Below are 20,854 nucleotides of genomic sequence, written 5' to 3'. Positions count from 1 at the left end.
AGTAGGCAGAGATCACCGAACAATATAAAAGTAGGGAACCAAACCAGTGCTTAATGTATTACTATGAAAGGAAATTGGGGAGCCCTCTGCTTGCAGCAAATGCATAGCCAGCTTTATAGCTTATTTTATATTAAAATTAGACTGAGAGGGGCACCTGGGTGGCTCAGTGGGTTAAGCCTCTGCCTTCCATTCAGGTCATGATCTCAAGGTCCTGGGATCAGGCCCCACACTAGGTTCTCTGCTCAGCAGGGAGCCTTCTTCCCCCTCTCTCTTTGCCCCTCTCTCTTCTTTGTCTTCATATTTCACTTCTTTATGTAGCATTTAATGAAATGTCATTATGATAACAAAATAGAACTGTCATAAACAGATGTAGGAAACAACTGCTTCTCAGGAAACATACAATTTATATCAGAGTAACCCACTAACGTTCTGTGTGTGGGACAGGATACAAAGAAAGTAGTGATTCTGATGAGCCCAGGAAAGGGAGGAAAGTTAAGAGTGTTACTCTGTGAGGGTGTTAAAAGCATGTTATGGGGCCCCAGCTGGTGCTCCTTGACTCACTGACAAGCTGCCAGCATGGCTGGGTCCCCTGAATATCGACTCGGGGCAGGCAGCTGTCCCAAGTCATCACACTCTAGGGATCGTGGAGTAGTGTGTGTTGGAAAGCACGCATTAAACACTTGCTTTAGCTTCTTCTGGAATGTATGTGGAATAATAGATGACTCCTCCCAACAACGCGGCTTCCAGAGAGTTACAACTGATGAGAAACGGGCCTTATATATCCCATAGCAGATTTAGCTTTGTAAGGCATATTTAAAGTTCTCAGTATGCTGAATCTAGACAGAGACAGTAAAATCTCAGTAAGCATATTCTGGCAGCATGTCACCTGGTAACTAACAAAGAACACCCAAAATAGTAGGCAGAGATCACCGAACAATATAAAAGTAGGGAACCAAACCAGTGCTTAATGTATTACTATGAAAGGAAATTGGGGAGCCCTCTGCTTGCAGCAAATGCATAGCCAGCTTTATAGCTTATTTTATATTAAAATTAGACTGAGAGGGGCACCTGGGTGGCTCAGTGGGTTAAGCCTCTGCCTTCCATTCAGGTCATGATCTCAAGGTCCTGGGATCAGGCCCCACACTAGGTTCTCTGCTCAGCAGGGAGCCTTCTTCCCCCTCTCTCTTTGCCTGCCTCTCTGCCTACTTGTGGTCTCTCTCTGTCAAATAAATAAATAAAATCTTTAAAAAACATAAAATAAAATTAGACAGAGAAAAAATGATCCTACTGTCTATTGTCAATACTTTGGAAATATATTTCCAATAGTTTAGAAATCAGGAAGATAAGATTGCCCAATGAAACTTAACTATGAAATCAAGAATATCATTGACCAAATATAGATATGCAAAAGCTCATGAAAAGAGACGATCTCTAATATGAAATAGTTTATAATGCTAAATTTTTAATATCAAGACATTAATTAATTGTAGAATTTGAAGAGGCCTAGAAGGTCCAACTGTCTTTATAACATATGTGGATATTAAGACTCAGAAAGGTTACAAGATTTGTTCAAGGACCCAAGGCCAGTTATGAGCTCATCCAGCCAAACCACCCAGGTCTCCTAGGTCCTAGTCTATTGTTTTTCTCATTATAGCACCTTCCTTCTAAATGGAATTTTCTGATTAACTGAGGTCACACCATCCTTAGTGATCTGGTTACTATAGCTGAGTAACAAATTACCCTATAACTTAATGATGCAGAACCATTACCTGTGATGCTCATTAAGTCTATGGGTCAGATTCTGACAGGGCACTATGGGGATGGCTTGGGACTACAATCATCTGGAGACTCCCTCACATGTCTACTGATGGATGGTGGCTATCCCTGGCCCCATGGTAGATGGTGGAGGTTCTATGGGTTATAAACAAGGAGCCTCTACATGTAGCCTGAGCTTCCCCAATAAATGGTGACTGGCCTCCAAGGGTGGGCATTGAGAGATAGAGAGAGAGAGAAACACACAGAGTTCATATTGCCATTTATGACCCAGCTTGCAATCCTGCAAAGAGGCTTAACCTCTTGATGGAAGTGGAAACATCCTGGAACAGCATGTAGGACCAGAAGTATTGCTGTGGCCACTTTTGGAAATTACAATCTGCTACAATTAGAATTAAAAGCATTATTTCACCAGGAGAAAACTGGAGGGAGAAAAGAGGCAGCAGAAGAACAACTAACAAATCACACCTGAAGGCTGAGTGTGCCCGTTCCCATTTGTCTCCCTCTGAGGAACTTTGCAATCTGTGCTTACTGCAAATTGAACAGGAATAAAGCATTTTAACTCAACATGATTGAAGCTTTTATTTCATTTAACTGTCTAGTTTGGTGTGTTGAAAAGTATGTTTATAGGATGTATCCCTAGCATAAAAGCCTTCACAATGAGGAAAAGGGGAAAAATTGTTTTAATTGAAGAAATTATTTTTTAAAAATAGATCATGTGCTAGACTATAAAGAAAACATCAATAAATCTCCTAAAGTACAACATGCACAGACATATTCTCTGACCACAGAACAATAAAACTACAAATTAGGACCAAACATTTAAACAAAAATTTCCCACCCACTTGGAAATTTAAAAATATACTTCTATAGATCTCTTGGGCATAAAAGGGGAAATGTGATTGCAATTACAGAATACTTAGAAAATAAGAATGAAAATACTACAAATAAAAACTCATGGGATAAGGCTACAGTTCCGTTTCAGAGGCATCTAGATCTGTAAGGAATGAATAATGACAACACTAGCATCGGCAGCAATGGCTAGCACTTCACCTGTCAGGCACTGTTCTAAGAGTGTTCCATTATCAACCCATGCAATTCACACAAAACATATAGGTAGTTATTATTGTTTCACAGAGAAGGGATCAGTGATTTGAGCAAGATCATGCAACTAGCTCCTATCATACACTAAGCAAAGTTCCAGGTGTTGGGGTTACAATGGTGATGCAGACAGGCAAAATCAATGCGCTCTTACAGGTCCTCAATACTGCTCAGCCGGAGTGGGAGTTTTCATTCCCCACAGGGCCTCCACTGATACCTTCATGGCTAGAGGGACAGAAGGGCCTCATTACTGCTGGGTGGTGGTGAAAGTCCTGGAGTTTGTGAGGCTTTGTCTGACAACACCCCATACCCATCAGGAAGGGGAAGGCTTTGCCAGTGCTAGGTAGGGATGGGAGTCCAGGCTTCCTGTGTGGTCCCCCCCCCCCCGGAGGAGGTGGAGGAGACAACGTGTATCATTGTGTGTCACCTGGTGGGGATGAAAACACCAGCTCCCTCCTTATCCTTCTCTGATTCCACCTTAGCAGGTGTTGGGATGCCTTGGTACACCCTTCTTGAGGGCTGAAGTCTGGGTTTCCCACTAGGACTTTCCTGGCATGAGTGGGAGTAGGGCCACAATTTTTTCTGTGGTTTTTGGCTGGGGTAGAGCACTTTAGATAATTTTAAAGTTTGCTATTTTGCTAGGCTGACACTTTCCTGGTCCTTTGGCTAAACAGAGCAGGCTTTTGTTGGGGCTTTTTCTGTCTGCCTGTTGGTGTTTGTGGGCTGCCAGCTTCTTAGGCTCCAAGTCTGGGATACATGAGGCAGGCAAATAAATAGGGGGAATTAACCACTGTGGACCTAAGTTTCTAGTTCCTTCTCCTTTCTCACCTTTCTGTGTATGTGTGTGTGTGTGTGTGTGTGTATAACACACACACACATATATAAATATCCAAGAGTCTTAGTTTTACTTAGCTAGAGGAGTATGGAAAAGTATATCAACTTCATCTTCCCAGAAGAGGAAAGTTCTTGTTTTGTATTAAGAAGGAAAAACAAAAACAAAACAAAACAACTTGATGGCATGTGCCCATTCTTAGAGCAGAAGGAAAAGCAAAATGATAGAGAATTACTAATAGTTATGGCTGAAGGCGAGGAGGAGTGAGATCCTGTGTACATGTGGACAGGTGGCCTTAGATATGAACATGGATAGTTAATCCAGTCACCAGTGGGGAAGCTGAGAATATATTACAAATGCAGGGAGTTTGGTGGGTTGGAAGGTACATGAATGAGGAAGCTCTCTAGTGTTAGCTTCCATTGCCTCAATGAAATAAGAAGGGTGGCACAGTCAGTTGAGTGTCTGACTCTTGGCTGTCGCTCAGGTCATGGTCTCAGGGTCATGGAATTGAGCCCATTTTTGGCTCTGTGCTCAGCTCAGAGTCTGCTTGAATTTCTCTCTCCCTATCCCTCTGCTCCTCTTCCCACTCCCCTCCCCCACACACCACATTCTTGCTGGCTCTCTCTCATATCAATCGATCAATCTTTGAAATAAAAAGGGATGTCATCAGTTGAGAGAGGGAGGTGGGATCAGGGAAGGGTGGGGTTTGCAGAGAAGTTGCTTTGAAGGATAGTAGAGTTGAACAGACTGGAGAAATACAGTAGGATTGCTGCGCACACTGAAGCCACACAAATTTAGAAGGAAACCAGTCGGCATAATCACTTGTTTTCCTCCAGAACTAGGTTACAGAGTAGGAAGACAGAGCTGGGTTTAATCAATAACTATTGCCAGATCAGATGTTAGAAGGAGAAGAAATCAAAGACACGGTGGGTGTGGGTAAGGGAGTGATTGTGATGATGGACCATGACATGGCACAATTCTGAAAGACACTATTTTCACTAGAGTTTGCAACACAGGGACCCTGCATAAATTCTAATCTGAATGAGGATAACCCAAGGAAATGGACAGTAAACATTTGGTGGTGACTGGATTGGAGTCCTAATGGGATTGGATAATTGTTCAAATGGGGAGTAATAAATTAGAGGCTCTCAAAGACAGGAGATGATGGCTAAAGATATTTGAAACTGAGATTTAGGCAATAAAGCAGATATTAGAAGTGAAAAGATCTATGATATGAGAAAATATAGCTGAAGTGGATGGAAGACTACTGGCAAACTAGATACCCTTAAAAACCTTCCAATTGGCAATAGCTAAAAATGATTAATAAAATGTAGAACTATATTTTTAAACGCATTAATGACATATAATAAGGCAAGGTCAGCATGAATTCAAGGCAAGGCCCTAATAAGATGACTCAGACACTGACGCTTGCTTCTGCATTGAGGGCTTTTGATAGATCAGATCTTGAGTTCAAGTGTTCCTAGCTTTGCAAGATATGGATGAAAGGTAAAGTACAGGTCCAGGTCAAAGAAGGCAATCTAAAGGACAACATTCTACAGAAAGCTCAAAAGAGTACACTAGAAATAAAATGGCCTCCATTCCAAACAACAAAGACATTTGCTCTTCTTAAAATGTGGCACTGGGTAAGGGGGAAGGAAAATCCCTGAAAGTTTATTAGTAAAACCTAGCCCTTACAGGTGAATTTTGATGCCTGATTTTCACTACCTAGGTTGTATGGAAAAATGTTAAGCTGAGAATTTAGTTTACAGTGGCCCTCCTTCAGTAGTACCCATAGGCACATAGCAGAAACAAATGCAAATCTTTTTTAAATGAACTCCGTTCAATCTACACCTCAGAGAATACCCATAGAAATAGGAATCCACAGTTTAAAAAGAAAAGCAGCGTGAGACCCAACAAAAACAACAAATAACTATCATCCATAGCAATCAAGTATTGGAAATATCAGATGGTACAAATTTACATACAATTTGTAATGATTAGAGAGGCAAAAACTAGGGAGTCATCATTTGCAGGAGATAAGTTTTTTTTTATACATAGAAAATACAAAAGAATCAATATATAAATCAGAATTCAAATCTTTTAGCGAAATTGTGACTTGCAAAGTATTTAAAAAGTGCTTTTCTATATACCAGCAACAAGCAATTAAAATATGTAATAAAAAAGATGTCATTTATAATACTATCAAAAACATTAAATATGTAAGAATAAGTTTAACAAAATATGAGTAAGACCTGTATATAGAAAATCATAAAACTATTGAGAGAAATTAAAGAGAACCTAAATGGAAAGAGATACTATGTTCATGGATAAGAAGATTTAATATTATAAAGTTGTCACTCCTTTTCAAATTGACCAACAGGTTTATTTCCTTACACTTAAAATCCCAATAAGGTGTTTATTTTGGCAGGTGGGCATTGAGAAATAGATAATGGAACTTGATGAGTTGATTCTCAAGTATACTAGAGCTAACATTGAAAATCAATTGAGAAAGTATGGGTTTTAAGTACAGAATGCTGAGACAACTGGTTATTCATACAGGGGGGGAAAAAAAAAGAATCTGAACCCCTACCTCACAACACATGCCAAAAATCAATTCTAGGTAGGTGAAAGATTCAATATTAAGTAGAGCTTTAAAACCTCTTGAGGATAAAATAAGAGAATGCCCTTTGTAATTAAAGGAATGAAGAATTTCTGAAGCTAGACAGAAGAGCACAAAAAGTAAAGGAAAATATTATTAAAGTGAACTACATTAAAATTAAGAACTTCTGTTTATCAGGAGATACCATAACTAGTAAAAAGATGATCCATAAGCTGGGAAAGGCTATTTGCTTTATGTACGTGACAAAAGGCTAGTATCTGGACTACATAAAAACTGTAAGCCAATAAGAAAAATACAATCTAATTCACTTTAAATGGGAAACAGATTTGAATGGCCACATCACTGAAGAGAAAACACAACTGGTAGATGAACATATGAAAATATATTCAATTTCATTTGTATGCAGGGAAATGCAAGTTAAAGCCACAGTGGTATATTATTTCAATCTCAGCAGTTTGACAAAAAATTTTAAATGTAAAATACCAACAATTAGAGATGTGGAACCAATAAATTCTTATACAACTGCTGGTGGGAGAAAAAATTTATTCCAACCATTCTGAAAGATAATTTAGTATCATCTATCAGGTTGAAATGTGTATGTCCTTTGACTCAGAAATTCCACTTTCTGCTGCTTGGCCTATAGAAACTCTAGTACACAGGTACTGAGAGATAGGTACAAAGATATTCATGCTAGCATACTTGTAACAGCAAAAACTGGAAATAACCAAAATAGTCACCAACAGTAGAATAGATTAAAAATAATGATCTATTCATATAATTGAATACTGCACAGTAATAAAAATGAATAAATTTATTATTTGCAATAACATGAATGAATCTCAGGAACATACTACTGAGTGGAAAAAGTAAGTCACAAAAATATCCATACAGCAAAATTCCAATTGTATGAAATTTTAAAAAATGCAATATTATCGATTATATGTTCATGTACATGTGATAAAACAGAAATAAAGGCAATGATGAGGAAGGAAGATAGGATCAGAGAGGGACACCCAGGGACTTAAATGTTTTAGGTCTTTTTTTTTTTTTTTAGAGAGAGAGAGCATAAGCCAGAGAGAGAAATAGAGCATAAGCTGGAGGGGGTAGGAAAAGGAGAGGAAGAGAGAAAATCCTAATAGTCTCCATGCTCAGTGTGGAACATGACATAGGGCTCAATCTCACAACCCTGAGATCATGACCTCACCCAAAATTAAGAGTCAGAGGCTTAACCAACTGAGCCACACAGGTACCCCTTAAATGGTCTATGTCTTAGAACAGGGTGTATACAAGTAAGTGATCATTGTATTGTTACTTTTTTTTATCCTTAAACATTTACTTTACAAATATTATTTTGTATATATTCAATATTTAATAAAAATAAAATTTCAAGGCTCTTTGGAATTGAGGAGGTAAAAAAGGTTTATTGCAGCATGATTTAATGCTGGAAAGTTGAGAACAGCAAAGGTCCCAATAAGAGTCTGGTTAAATAAATTAAGGTAAATCTCTATAACAGAATAGCATGTACCAATGAAGAATGAAAAGTTAGAAGTGCACATAGTAATAGGAGATGTTCATTATATAGTAGATGAAAGAAGTTACAAAACAATATAGTATCTCATTTGAATATGAAACTTAAAAATGCACATACATAAAAATTTAGGGACTGTTTAATCAGTACACCAAAAAGTTAATGGTGTTGAGATCTGGGTCTTGGCTATTAGGATTATATATGAAAGGTTTCTTTCTTCTTAATTACTTTTTTTTAACCAGAAACATATTACTCTCATCCAAATTTTTTTTTAAAGTCAGAGAAAGATAGCAAAGCATATCTAAGAATATCAGATAAAAGAATGTAAATATAAAATATTTGGAAATCTCTTCCACAAACTATGTATGTTATTTAAAGAAAGTGACTATACTTTTCTTAAAGTTAAAAATTATATTTGAAAGTGAAAGGATTTATCTACCAAGTTCGGGCTAAAAGACTAAATAAAGATTTAAATTCTTCCTGATTTTATTTATAGGATTAAAACAATCCCAGTTCTCATCACACACACACATTTTCTGTAACTAGGTTATGGTGACAGATGTTAACCAGATTTATTGTCATGGTCATTTCACAATATGTACAAATATCAAATCATTATGTTGCATACCTAAAATAATATTGTATGTCAATTTTAAGTCAATAAGAAAATAAAAGTTTAAAAACCTTAAAAGGAATTTCAAAGATTTTTAATTGATAAAATGGTTCTAAAGTTCATCTAGAAGAATAAATAGGTCTATTGATAATAGAATTCTGAAAATTAGGGGCATCTGGGTGGCTCAGTGGGTTAAGTCTCTGCCTTTGGCTCAGGTCATGATCCCAGGGTCCTGGGATCGAGCCCCAAGTCAGGCTCTCTGCTCAGCGGAGAACCTGCTTCCTTCTCTCTCTCTCTCTCTGCCTGCTCCTCTGCCTACTTGTGATTTCTGTCAAATAAATAAATAAAATCTTTAAAAAAACAAAGAATTCTGAAAATTAAGAATTAAATGGTTAGACTCGTTCTAATGATGCTAAAATGAATGATAAAGTGACAACCTCTGAGCCAATATAAATGCAAATAGGAAACTCTTAAACATCTAGTAGAAAGTGCTCAAACATCTCTTTGTGCTTTTGAAAACAGTGTTTGATGAAGGAAATGATGGTAACAGTGATGAACTATTTAATAAATGATGCTGGCATAATGGCTAAGGAAACGTGGCTAATTTTTCATCTTAAAATGTATTCTAAAATAAATTTGACTATATATGCATCTAAAATAAATTCTAGATAAATTAATATTAAAATTTAAAGCATTATAAAGAAGGCAACACAGAAAATACGTAACAGATTCACAACAGTGTAAGTCACCAAATGCAGTAACGTTGCAGAACCAGTTGATAGTTTTGACTACAAACCCTGTTTTCCTTTCCTGTGCTTCCTTTGGCTTCCATGAACACACTGCCCTGATTTTTCTCCTATCACTTTGGCTACTACTTCTCCAATTCCTTTGCAGGATTATCTTCCTCTGGCGGCCATTATATGTTTGAGTTCTTCAGGGCCCATTCCTTCTCTATGCTGTCTCCCAAGGTATTTGCTTTCATACCCATGGCTCCAATTACAACCTTTACGCACGTAACCCAAATTTAACTCTAGCTCAACCATTTCTTATCAGTATTAGTCAGGATTTCTGAAAGAAATAGGGTGGCACACTCAGAGTGGGTAGTTAAGGAAATTTTAGTTAAAAAATCATTTACAAAGGGTTTGGGGAAAGTGACAAAGGATAGTGGTACAGTGTCTCAAGAAGCTATTACTGCCTTAGGCTTAAAGAAACAAGGGGACAGAAATTGTTACCTGATGAGAGTCAGAGAGAGAAAGAAGAGAAAGAAATGGGAGGAAGAAGGGCAGGAGAAAGGAGAGGCATAAAAAGGAGAGTTTGGAGGAGACAGGGCAGAAAGGGGAGGTAAGGAAAGGGGGCAGGAGAGGAAGAGAGAATGCAGGATGCAGATAATAAGGAATAAATACTCCATTTTCACTCTCTTCCTCCAATCTTTTGCCCGTACCTCCCATGCACTGTACCCAGCTGGAAGCTAGGTGCTCAGGTAATGTGAAATCATAATACATTCCATACAGCTCAGTCTCTTCGGAGACAGAGAATAGAGAAGGGTGGAGAGTGACTCTAGATGGGCAAACAGAAGACACCTACCTAATCTTCACCTTCTATTTAGCTTCTTTGCTAGGACATCCATCCCATGGGTATTTCAAATGCAACAGGTCCAAAATTGAACTCACAAACTGCCCATTCCACACTCTCCCCTCTCAAAAACCAAACTAAGAACACCAGAAACCAAACTGGTCCTCTTTCAGTGTTCTCTAGGTCATCCAGTGGTACCAAGGTCAGGTCTGTATTCTTGTAGCCATGTAGGAATGGAGTGGAGTGGGGCAAGGATAGGAGTAAACAAATCACTCATGTGGCTATTCCACTAGTCCAGGCAGAAGTAATGATAAAACAGAATAAGAAAGTGCTGGTAATGATGGAGGGAAGTGGATGAAGTGGACACCCTGAAGAGATATTTAGAAGACAAAATTCACAGGACTTGATATTGGATTGGATGTTGGAGGCAAGGGTAATACGATTGTCAAAGATGACACTTCCAGCAATATCCTACAGATTTTAGGAATAAGGAACAACTTCTTAACATGGACTTCTTGGCCCTACATGGTCACCATCCCCCACCCCTCACTCTCTAACCCCCATTCTTCATCTTCTACCAGACACCTCTCAAGGTGTGGGCTGTACTACATTATTTCAATCCTTCATATTATTTGTGCTTGTCCCTGAGAAGGGACTTTGCACCTGCTATTTCCGCTGCCTGTAACATTCTTACCTAGCTACCCCATTTCTCTATCATTCATAGCTCAGGTGCAAATTCTCCGGGGAAGCTTCTCTTGACTTCCTTAAATAGATCTAATCCTATTAAAGTTCTCATGTATTTTGCCTTTCCTTTTGTAGGATCTATCCATTAACACTTCATACTCATGTGTGTGGCTTTTCAGTTAATGTCTAACCTCTCAACCCTCCTCCAGAATACAAACTCCATGAGGACAGAGAGTATGTCTTTACTGGCTCTTTTATATAGTCTATTAGTGTTTGGCACCTTGTAGTTCACATATATACATTCTTGAATGGATGAACGAATGAGTGAATGAATGGATAAGTGCAATGGAATACATCAGAAAGAAAGGCACTGATGGATTTAATAGATTTAAATTATAATCTGTACATTAAATAAGAGTAAATGATAAGTGAGAAATTAGAGACATATTGGTAATATTAAGATTGTATCCTCAGTAGAGTTCTTACCACACCAAAAATAAAAGTACAATAGGAAGTGACCAAAAAACAAAACAAAACAATCCCATAGAATAAAAAGGGTTATGACAACTTCTCACTGGAAAAATCAAAACACCAAATCATACTGACCTAAATAATCAAGAAATGTATAGTTTCACGTAGCTAGAAGGACAGGATGGCTTCTCTCGAGATCATAAGATGTTACCCAGGAAATACTGAGAGCAACATGCTTTCTTGTTCACATCTTTAAGAAATGCAGTCGCTTTCCTGGCAATGAAATACAAGTCCTTCTTTTCAGCCTTATTGAGTCAATTTAGGACCACGCTGGATCAAACTGCTGTCAGAGGAATGCCATGTTCTAATTTTGAGCCATTCACTAACTAGCAAGAGAAATTGGATTGCCATGCTTGGTTTATTTTAATCAGGACCCATTCCTGCACTGGGGTCAATTCCAGAAACCACATTGCTGTTGAATCAAATACAATGTCCACTAATACTGGCCACATAACCATAGGAAATGGTCGACCTTAGGAGTGAGGAAGATACAAGAAAATAAAAACAGCAGCAAGGCATCATTGTTCGACTCCAAAATCTAAAATTTGTTTGCTTTCTAAAAAATTATTTTACTTATTGAAAATGGGTTATAAATTGACTTAACCTTTCTGGAGGGCAATTTGGCAATCTACAAAAAACATTTCAAACATAATAAATTCGGGAATGTATATGTGTGGGTGGAAATAAGGAGGTAACCCAGAAATGTTCTTGTGGTTGTCACTGGCTGGTACGTTCCTGGGTGCTTTTTATTTTCTTTTAAATATTTTTCAAATATTATTTAACAAGCCTAATTTCATTTGCTTAAACACAAAGAACAGGAAGTGACCTGTTATTTCAGAACATGGCTAACTTTCAGTCATGAATATCATCTGGAAGCTTAAGTACTAGTAGAAAAAAGTAGTTTCAGGGATTCTTTTGCTATTTTAAAATGATGGAAAGAAAGTAGTAATCTGTTTGAATCAAAAATCTGAGTTATGGAATTCTCTGCTTTTGGAATTCCAGTTTAGTTCAACCGGTCTAGGGGGAAAAAAAAGACAAGACATAAAAATCTTGCCAAAAGATAAGTAGTTACTACTGAACATTTAGCATAAAGCTTGTCTTTCTAATTCAACCTCTAACTCAACTCCATAAGCCCTAGTGAGTAAACAGTTGAGGCCACATGACCAGATTTAGCTTGATTTAATGTCACTTTCATTGAGAAGAATAGGTTGGACAGGATCTCAGGGTCCTGGGATGGAGCCCCACTCTCTCTCTCTGCCTGCTTGTGATCTCTGTCAAATAAATAAATAATCTTTAAAATAAAAATTTTAAAAATATGAGCACAGGAAAACATCTGAACTCACTTTCAAGTTAAGGGTCTGAGTGTCTAGGATAAAGGAATGTATGTTACTGAACTGGGATTTCCAACTGATATTTAACAAAAGGGGAAGATCTTAATTAAATCAGTTTTATTCAGTGATGATGTTCTTTCTCCAGATTTATTTTGATAATTTCCCCCATTTATTCTCAGACTATTCCCTACTCTTCCTGCCCCTACCATCACTTCTCAGAGTAATCTTGGACAAGTCACTTAACCTCTGCTGTATCTTTTCTGTATCTATCTAAACAGTCCTCCGTCATAGATTCACTCTGTCTAAACATCTCTAAATTTCATTGAAGCAAAAGATGAGCAAAATAGCTCTATCAGTTTAGGATTGCCCTTAAGCTGATAAGAGAGAATTTACTGTATTTTACACAGTCCTTCTTTTAGAGACTTAAAAACAGATCTTCCATTTAAATAAAAAGGGAATGTGCCAGCAACAGATCCTACCCCATCAGTCCCCCAGCAGTTAACAGTGAACTAGCCGTTCAGCCAGTGCCTAAACTGGCCACGAACAGACAAGTGAGGACAGCAGAAAGGCAGGAAATGGGGTTAGGTTGATTTCCATCTATTAGCAGCAGCTTAAACTGGCGTGCTGGGCAGCTCTGTCTCCCATTGGCTACAGCTGCTGAGAGCAGCAGGATGAGGGTTGACCTATATCTGTCGGGTGTAAGTCAAACCCTGAATCTGTAGCAAACGTCAGTGTTCCAGAACACCAAGTTTAACTTACGCCCAACCACATACAATATTTTTATCAGGAACTGTGACATACTCCACCTGCGAAGAACTTACATCTATGGGTCTCCCCCCAACAACCCCTGAACCCAGCAGATTCTCTCTCCCTCCCGTCATCCTCTTACCAATTTTGTCCTTCTGCTTCTGTGTCATCCTCTGGCTGAGAAGGGATGTTATGGTCACAGCTGTGCTCCTTCTAGCAATCACAGGGACACCGGCCCTTCACTGCCTGCCCCAGTTTCCATCTGACCAAGGCGTGCCCCTGCCTCCCCACTTGTTACCCCAGACTGCTTCTGCTTCCAGGCCTCGTGTGCCCTTCTGGGCCTTCTGGGCCACCAAGAGTTTCAGAATGTGTCAGTTGCTAATACAACTGCAGCTGTGGACAGAAATATAGTATCAACAGCATTCAAAACATGGGTCCTCCAGGTCCTACCCAGTAAATGTTTACTAGATTTTGAAGCTCAACTTTTTTTTTTCTTTCTTTCTTTCTTTTTTTTTTTTTTTTTAAGAGAGGGTTTAATTATTTGGACATTTTTATTTTCCTAGCTTAGGGAATAAGCTACTTGAACTTTTCACTTATGCAACTACCAACCAAATGCGGCCAAACTCCTCTCCCTTTGTCTTGGAGGCTCAGTGGTATATGCTGTCTTGAGTCTCAGTCAGTACATGTAGGTATTTCCGTACACTGACGTCTCAACTCGAGACTTAGCCTGGTCAGCTCTGCCTTCACACTAAAGCATCAGTACATTGCAGACTTCTATCTAGAATGCAGAAGTGGCCCTCTGATACCTATTATTTCTTCACTGAGCTCCTGCAGTAACAGAAAAGAAGCCCAGGTGATGGAAAATTATTCTAGCAGCTCAGGTCCCCAAGCACATAAGCCACATCACAGTAATTTCAGATGGAAAAGACCTATTAAGTCATCCCACTGATCCTCTGAGGGCATGTGGTGGTTTTTCCCCTCTCCAATACGCTGATCTACTTTTTAGTGCCTTTTCCAATTGTCAATGGCAAAAGTGATGGGGCTTCCATACCTCCCGGGGGACTGGGGAGCATAGTTTATAATAGATCTCTCCATTAGGGCATGAGACTTGCTCAGCTGCCTAAATCATCTTTGTTTTGACTTTCGTTTCCATCATTCGCCCTCCTGTCCCCCTGGACCACACTAAGTAATTTCTCTCCATCCCTGCTATTTACACCCTCCAAGTACTTGGGGCCCATGAGCCAGTCCCCGTTAGTTAGAGCTGGTGGTCATGCGAAGAGACTTGTCTCTTTCATCTTCCTCTGAAGGCAGTCCCTCAGGCTTATAAATCATATTTGTTGCCCTTCAATGAACATCCACCAGTTTCTCAATAATTTGCCTCATTTCTTTGTCATTCACTCTGGTCAGGAAATTCGCCTTTGTCTCTGTTGCCACAAAATCAGATGATAGCACGATCTTTGCTTACAGAAAACAGAGCAGATCCCTTCAGCCACTAGGCATCTTCCTACCCCCAGGAAACGGGAGTCAGGAGTCATCAGCTTTATCTTCAGCTCTTACTTTACTCGGGGTGTGGGACTACTGTGTCCACAGCCTTAGGTGTGTACACAGAGATAGGAAGAGTTGATCTGTAATCCATCCAGCCAGCTTTCCATGTGGCCTATTTAGTTAAAGCCCATTAGCTGTTTAAATCATAGCTTGCTGCCCATCTCAATTCCCAATTGGAAGAGCTTCCCTGAATAGCTCCAAGAGAATGTTAACCTCCTCCTTTCCATTAATACCCCCACACTTACTATATAAAGGACCACATCCGCCTCATTGCACACCTTTGCTGGAGGGGGAGTTCCTTTGCTAGCACAGAAGTGGCATAGATCCCTCTAGCTTAACCAAGTGTGAATGCAATTTCCTGGCAAACCAGGAAATCTGGGACTGGGATTTGTAATGCAAGGGTCGACAGCGTTCAGCCAGCCCCCTGTCTACCTCTTCAGGTAAAGCACCAAATTTAACAAGGTCTTTCCTAACATGCTCAATGCTCATGTTTATGCAATCATAATAGTCTTCATAGAGCTTTACAAACTATTTTCCAAATACACCAACCTTTTCAATAGTCAACCACTTTGCGAAGAAGGTATTCTCTTATTTTACCAGGGAGGAAATGGAGGCTTGCAGAGGCTCCACTACCCAGTTTCAGAAATAGTTAGTCAATTCTCCTTTCCATTCCCTTTTGTTCCTCCCTCTGAAGTCATTACAAAGAATGCTGCTCTCTGAGCATTATGGGAAGAGGTGCTAACTTTCTGCAAGTTCCTGAAGTCACTGAAATAGTGCCCATCGCATAATGTTTTTCTGTATGCTTAGTTGGCAAAAATACAGTAACCAGACATCATCCAGTTTGAAAGGAGTCCCATGGTTTATCAGTAGGATAATTCACTTGTTATTTGATGACAGAAAGAGTATATTAAAATTTATAAGACTTGGCCTGCTATCTCTTCCTAAACAATAGTGTAATGTTATTAGACATGAGTTAAAAGTGAGCTTCTCTTCAAATACCAGTTCAGACCTTAAGAGTATCTGTTTTTCCCACAAAGCTGATAAAATTACATACACCTAAGATAGAGGAGGAAAGAACGATATGTCAGAAAATATTAACATGATTTGAGAAAACAAAGAACCTTAATAATCCTGATATTTTTTGAGTAATAGAAGAAGCAGAAATACAATTTTCTACCAAATACATGGTAGGAGAGGCATGACATCCTAAACCAGTGTTAACCACTAAGCAAAAAAACCAGATATTTTATTGCATCACTTATTTTCAAATAGGGCTTATCAATATATTTAATTTGGAACAAATTAAATATCTACTGAAGGGAGTTTCTGCAGCAAAGGGTTGAAGTAGCTTCCAAACAAGTCTTCAAGTCCAGCATTTTGAAAAATCAAGATTAAGAAATTTATCTATTGAAGTGAAAAGCTCCTGCTGTGGCCTGGCCAGAGAGAGCAGATGCATACAATGCATAAAAACACGAAGAAGTTGCCATCTCTCAAGACAGAGGGCAGAATGATTCTTTTTGCATCAGTTTGTGGACTCTTTCTGTCTCGTGTATAACTGTATATTGTTTTGGTTGAAAGAGACAAAACAAAAAAAACAGTTCATCCATTTCTCCCATTTCCCAGTCCCTGCCTCCTATGACCACCAATCTGTTCTGTTTCTATGAGCTTGGTTTGTTTTGCTTCATTTTAGATTCTACATGTATGAGAGATCATGCAGTATTTTTCTTTCTTATATCACTTATCCCTCAAGGGGTATTTCATTTGATGTCCTCAGGAACCATCCACCTTATTGCAGATGGCAAGATCTCATTCTTTTTTATGGCTGAATAATATTCAAATTGTATATAAACAACACAATTTCTGCATCCATCCATCAGTGGACACGCAGGTTGTTTCCAGATCTGGGCTATTGTATCTTATGCTGCAGTGAACATGGAAATGTATATATCTCTTTAAATTAGTGTTTTTTCTTTAAATAAATACCCAGAAGCGGAAGTGCTGATTATGTGATAGTTCTAATTTTTTGAGGAAGTTCCATGCGGCTTTCCACAGTGGCTACACCAGTTTCTGCTACCACCGACAGTGCACAAGCGTTCCCTTTTCGCCACATTCTAACAGTCTTATCTATTGTCTTTTTGATAATAGCCATTCTAGCAGGTGTGAGGTGATAGCTCATCGTGGTTTTGATTTGCCTTTTCCTGATGACTAGTGAGGTTGAGCATTTTTTCATGTAACTGTTGGTTATCTGTAGGTTGTCTCTGGAAAAAAAAAAATGTCTATTCAGATCTTCTGCCCATCGTTAGCTGGATTTTTTTTTTTTTTTGATATTGAATTGTAGGAGTTCTTTGTATATTTTGGATATTAGGTCCTTATCAGATTATAATTTGCAAATATTTATCCCTGTTCAGTAGGTTATTTTTTCATTTCGTTGATGGTTTCCTTTGCAGTACAGAAGACTTTTTAAGTTGATGTAATCACACTTGTTTATTTTTGCTTTTGTGGCTTTTGCTTTTTGGTGTCAGATTAAAAAGAAATCATCACCAAGAACTGTATCAAGGAGCTTATCACCTAGGTTTTCTTCTAGGAGTTTTATGGTTTCAGGTCTTATGTTCAAGTCTTTTATTCATTTTGAGTTAATTTTTGTGTATGGTGTAAGACAGTGGTCCAGTTTCATTCTTTTACATGTGGCTGTCCAGTTTTCCCAGCATCATTTATTGAAGAGACTGTCCTTTTCCTATTGTATATTCTTGGCTCCTTTGTCATAAACTAATTGACTATATATGCATGGGTTTATTTCTGGAGAATCTGTTCTGTTCTACTGAGTGATATGTCTGTTTTTACACCAATACCATACAGTTTAAATTATTCCGCTTTGTTCTTCTTTCATGATTGCTTTAGCTACTTGGAGTTTTTTTTTTTTTTTTTTAACGTTCCATACAGATTTTAGAACTGTTTGTTCTATTTCTATAAAACACCATTGGAATTTTTATCGGGATTGCATTGAATCTATAGATGGCTTTGGGTAGCATGGACGTATTAACAATGTTAATTCTTCCAATACATGAGCATGGTATATCTTTCATTTGTGTTGTCTTTGATTTCTTTAGTCAAGGTCTTATATAGTTTTGTTTTTTTAAGATTTTGTTTATTTGACAGAGAGAGAGAGCACAAGCAGGCAGAGTGTCAGGCAGAGGCCGAGAGAGAGAAGCAGCCTCCCTGCCGAGCAAGAAGCCCAATGCAGGACTCGATCCCAGAACCCTGGGATCATGACCTGAGTGGAAGGTAGCCGCTTAACCAACTCAGCCACCTAGGCATCCCAAGGTCTTACATAGTTTTTAGTTTACAAGTCTTCTACCTCCTTATTAAACTTAGTCATAAATATCTTTTTTCTGTTGCAGTTGCAAATGGGCTTGTTTCCTTAAAGTCTCTGATAGTTCACTATAGTGTGAGGAAACACAGCAAATTTTTATCTATTGATTCTTGTATCATGCAACTTCACTGAATTTGTTTATTCTAACAGTGTCTTGGTGGACTTTTTAGGGTTTTATACATCCACAGTATCCTGTCATCTGCAAATACTGATAGTTTTACTTCTTCCTTTCCAATTTGGATGCCCTTTCTTTTTCCTTGCCATTTAATTGTTCTAGCTAGGACTTCCAGTACTATGTTGAATAAAAGTGGTGAGAATGGACATCCCTGTCTTATTCCTAATCTTAGAGGAAAAGCTTTCAGCTTTTTAACATTGAGTATGAAGTTAGCTGTGGGCTTCTCATATTTGAAGTATGATCCCCCTATACTTGTGTTGTTGAAAGTTTTATCATTAAAAAAATGTTGAATGTTGTCAAATGCTGTTTTAAAAAGATTTATTTATTTGAGAGAGAGAGTGTGTGGGGAGGTATCAGAAGGAATTGGAGAGAGAATCTTAAGCAGACTTTGCACTGAGCACAGAGCCCAACATGGGGCTCAATCTCAAGACCCTGAGATCATGACCTAGGCCAAAACCAAGAGTTCAACAATTAATCAACTAGGCCACCCAGTTGCCTGTCAATTTTTTTTTTAACATCTAATGAGATGTTCATATCATTTTTATCCTTCATTTTGTTAATGCGGCTTATCACATTGATTGATTTGCAGGTGTTGAACCATCCTTGCATCCCTGGAATAAATCCCATTTGGTCATGGTGTATGATCCTTTTAATGTATTATGGAATTCAGTTTGATAATATTTTGTTGAGGATTTTCACATCTCAGTTCATCAAAGGACATTGGCCAAAATTTTTTTCCTGTGGAATCCTTTTTTGGCTTTGGTATCAGGGTAATGCTGGCCTCAAAGGAAGTTTAGAAGAGTTCTTCCAACTCTTGCATTTTTTGGAAGAGTTGGAAAAGAACTAGTATTAATTCCTCTTTGAATGTTTGGTAGAATCTATGAGTGAAGCCTGGTCCTGGACTTTTGTTTGTGGGAATTTGATTACTAACTTAATCTCCTTTCTAGTAATTGGTCTGTGTTCAGATTTTTGGTTTTGTCATGATTCAGTCTTGGTAGGTTGTACATTTCTAAGAATTAATCTATTTCTTCTAGGTTGTCCAATTTGGTGGCATAAAATTGTTTATAGTCTCTTATGGTCCTTTGTGTTTCTGTCACAATAGTTGCAGCATTTTAGCTTTCATTTTTCTGATTTTATTTGAGACCTCTTTGATTTTTTCTTGGTGAATCACTAACATGAACTTTATGGTTGGACTAGATGGTGCCCATAACTTTCCTGGATGAACTTATTAAGCAAAAGTATCCTTAAAAATAAATCCTTGAAGATCCTAGCTGTACTTTAGAGTATCCATGGTTTAATTATAAGAAAAACCTTTACTGCTTTTTAAAAAATTACTACAAATGCAATACATTTACTGTGGCAAAGTTTAAAGATATTGATAAGGCAAAAAAAAAAAAAGGGTAGTTTTCATTCAAAAGTAACCACTTTTACATGTTTTCCCAGCCTTATCTACATTATATATCTTTTTATTTTTTTTAAAGATGTTATTTATTTATTTGACAGACAAAGATTACAAGTAGGCAGAGAGGCAGGCAGAGAGAGAGAGGAGGAAGCAGGCTCCCCACTGAGCAGAGAGCCTGACGTGGGGCTCGATCCCAGGACTCTGGGATCATGACCTGAGCCAAAGGCAGAGGCTTTAACCCACTGAGCCACCCAGGCCCCCCTCTATATATCTTTTTAAAACATTAAGTTGTTGGCTTTAATCTTCGATAATACTGACTTCTTTGCTACTTTGTCCCTTAAGATCTCTGAAACCCTTATGAGAGAACTATGCTGTTTTAAGATGATATAAATAGGAAGGGGAAAAAAAGATGATCTAAGTAGGACGACAAAAAATGCTTAAAGATGTTAAAAATACATTTACTTTCTATGAGTCTTAAGTTCTAAATCTTTTGGAAGTACAAGACACCTTCCACAAATTTGGATAAATGTAATACCTAGAAAGTAGATCATACCTACTATTCTGCTCAGTATTAGGGTATACGAAACTTTCCATGGATTCCAGTATATCAGAGATCTCCAACACAATGCGAAGGGATGGAAACTGGCGAGACCCAGCTGTAGGAGCTTTGGAAATGACGAAGGAGAGACCTAGAAGAGTTTAATACCAGACCTAAATCACCAGTGTCTTCATAAGGCTCATTTTCCTTGCTTACTAACGTCCTCCTGACCATGCCTATAATCTTTGCTCCCAGGCACAGACCTTCTTTGGAGCCCTTCTTCAGCATTTTCCCACTTACTCTAAAAAGAACTCATAAATACTAGCACATCTTTGGGATCCTTAGGACTCTAGACAGAGTTTTGCTTTTTAAACTGCACTGAATACTGGGGTGCCTGGGTGGCTCAATTGTTAAGCACCTGCCTTTGGTTCAGTTCATGATCCCAGGAAATATGAATTTTCCATTCAGAAGAAGAGAATAGATATCTCAGGC

At 38.3% G+C, this 20,854-nt stretch overlaps 1 long non-coding RNA gene across 3 annotated transcripts in view; it reads right to left on the bottom strand.

Annotated features, from left to right (window-relative positions):
• LOC132015920 (uncharacterized) overlaps window positions 1-20,854 on the bottom strand; it is a 178,263-nt gene that overhangs the window by 134,655 nt on the left and 22,754 nt on the right. Inside the window, exon 1 of one of the 3 annotated variants that reach the window (XR_009403821.1) lies at window positions 13,475-13,615. The exons of the other annotated variants lie outside the window; for them this stretch is intronic. This is a non-coding gene — a long non-coding RNA (uncharacterized LOC132015920). Of the gene's footprint in view, window positions 1-13,474; window positions 13,616-20,854 lie in introns of those variants that run through there. 3 annotated transcript variants of the gene reach the window in all.

This window comes from Mustela nigripes, chromosome 4, assembly GCF_022355385.1.
Source record: "Mustela nigripes isolate SB6536 chromosome 4, MUSNIG.SB6536, whole genome shotgun sequence".
Classification (NCBI taxonomy): domain Eukaryota; kingdom Metazoa; phylum Chordata; class Mammalia; order Carnivora; family Mustelidae; genus Mustela; species Mustela nigripes.
This window is presented reverse-complemented; position numbering and strand designations above follow the sequence as displayed.